The sequence below is a fragment of the Chrysochloris asiatica genome, unplaced genomic scaffold (genome assembly GCF_000296735.1).
Source record: "Chrysochloris asiatica unplaced genomic scaffold, ChrAsi1.0 scaffold00039, whole genome shotgun sequence".
In the NCBI taxonomy this organism is placed as follows: domain Eukaryota; kingdom Metazoa; phylum Chordata; class Mammalia; order Afrosoricida; family Chrysochloridae; genus Chrysochloris; species Chrysochloris asiatica.
In genome coordinates, this window is record NW_006408557.1 from 16,636,311 (window position 1) to 16,638,478 (window position 2,168).

The following is a 2,168-nucleotide window of genomic DNA, read 5'->3' on the forward strand; positions in this document are numbered from 1 at the left end:
CGTCATTGTCTCTGCCCCCATCTCAGGCATCACTGCTTCTCTGGGTAGGGTCCCCCTCTTCGCTCTTCTCCGTTGATGGTCTTAGGGACCTCCGCTCCTAGACTGGAAAGTTAATCACTCCCTTCCTTGCTATAAAACGTCTACTTTTACATTTCCAACCCTCACAATCAGTCCTGATAACTCATGCTATTATATTTTATTTCATTGCAATAATTACAATCCCCTCCTTGCGTCATCAGTTAACAGTATTTTCTTCTATTCCCTCTTTTTTTTTTTTTTTATGTGCACAAAAACACTCAGGCATAGAAGAACATAAGTTTTACACTCAACCTATCAGACTTTTTTTTCATTGCATTAATTACAATCCCCTCCTTGCGTCATCAGTTAACAGTATTTTCTTCTATTCCCTCTTTTTTTTTTTTTTTAATGTGCACAAAAACACTCAGGAATATAAAATCATTTAAACAACCAAAGGACACATTCTGTAAGCTAGCCTCCTGGCCACGAGCACATAGCCTTTCTCTTTCTGTGACTTTAGAATCCTCAGCTGCTCTATCTCTCCATGCCGTCACCTCTGTCTCCATCTCTGGGGTCGGGGCTTGTCTGGTTAGGGTCCCACATTCCACTCATGCTCCTCTCTTGATAGTCTTAGGGTCCTCTGTTCTTGGAGTGTAAGATTAACTACTCCCACCTTTATGTTACAAAACTTCTGCCTTTACAGTTGTGACAATCATAATAAGTCATGACAACCTGTGAGGATTGCTTTCACTAAGTCTGGCATAACATGGGTTAAAAATGTAGCGTTATGGAATGTTCTGTCCTGATAACAGTGTAAGTGAGAAAGAGAGCATGCTGACTGAGAAGACATGGGACAAAGATGTTATCAAGGATGTTTGTGTAACTAGGAAGACCTAGTTATGAGTGTTTGAGGTCAGAACATTCCCAGACATTTCTCTGTGCTCAACCATATCTAAGAATTTATGTTGCTCCTTATGTTTTCCTAAAGCTCAGCAAAATGCTTTTGAACTTTCTGCTTTGATCAAACCTAATAAATATGAGAAGGAACAAGTCAGGAGGAGTTTTTCTAACTCAGAGAGATCCTCTTAACTATGTTTTGAGTAGTATATTCATTCACTTGTTTTTGCAGAACAGTAAATGCAACAATAACCATGACTCACTATTGAATCCAAAGAATTCTATCCCCATTTCCTTTCACCAGACCCATCTAGACAAGATGAAAACTATTCAATGGGGTTCTACCTTCCCCAGCATAGTCTGAAACTCATGTCGCTCTTCAAAATTTGTAAGTCATCCACTTTGTGACTTTTTAGCCCTCTTCCCTCCATTTTAGGTAGTGCAGCCAGACTGCTCCTTGGAGGCCAAGATGGCCAAACTTCATCTCTCATACTTTGGACTCATTGTCAGGAGGAACCAGTCACTGGAGAAGGATATCATGTTTGGTAAGGTGGAGGGTCAGAGAAAAAGAGGAAGACCCGCAGCGAGATGGATTGGTCAAGTGGCAGCATCGATGGACTCAAGTGTGGCAACAGTAGTGAGGTTAGCCTAGGATCGGGCAGTGTTTCGTTCTGTTGTGAATAAGGTCGCTATGAGTCGGTACTGACTCGATGGCACCTAACAACAACAATAATGTCTAAGTTGCCCATCCCTATCAACCTTGTATATCGAGGGTATAGGCTTGATCCTTGATGTTAAGACTCCTCCTTTCTTCTTGGTTGGTATTTTGAGCTACTACATCCATAAGTATAGGTAAAGCTCATCAAATTGTAGCAATTTACATTTGTTTCTTTTTTTCAAATCTTCCTCTAATTGAGCAGAAAGCATTAAGAGAAGATGGAAGGAATACACAGAGTCACTGTACCAAAAGGAAATGGTTAATGTTCAACTGTTTCAAGAGGTAGCATATGATAAAGAGCCAATGATACTTAGGAAGGACGTCCAAGGTGCGTTTGAAGGAATTGGCAAAGAACAAGGCACCAGGAATTGATGGAATCAATATTGAAATCTTTCAGGAACGTCAGGAGGCACATCTCTGCCAAGAAATTTGGAAGACAACTATCTGGCCAACTGATTGGAAGAGATCCATATTTGTACCCATTCCAAAGAGAGATGACCCAACAGAATGCGGAAAGCATCAGATAGTCTCTTTG

The 2,168-nt window shown here is 40.8% G+C and overlaps 1 pseudogene; it reads right to left on the reverse strand.

The window, feature by feature from the left end:
- Nucleotides 1–1,346, reverse strand: part of LOC102816702 — a 2,692-nt pseudogene extending 1,346 nt beyond the window's left edge.
- Nucleotides 1,347–2,168: the final 822 nt, after the last annotated feature.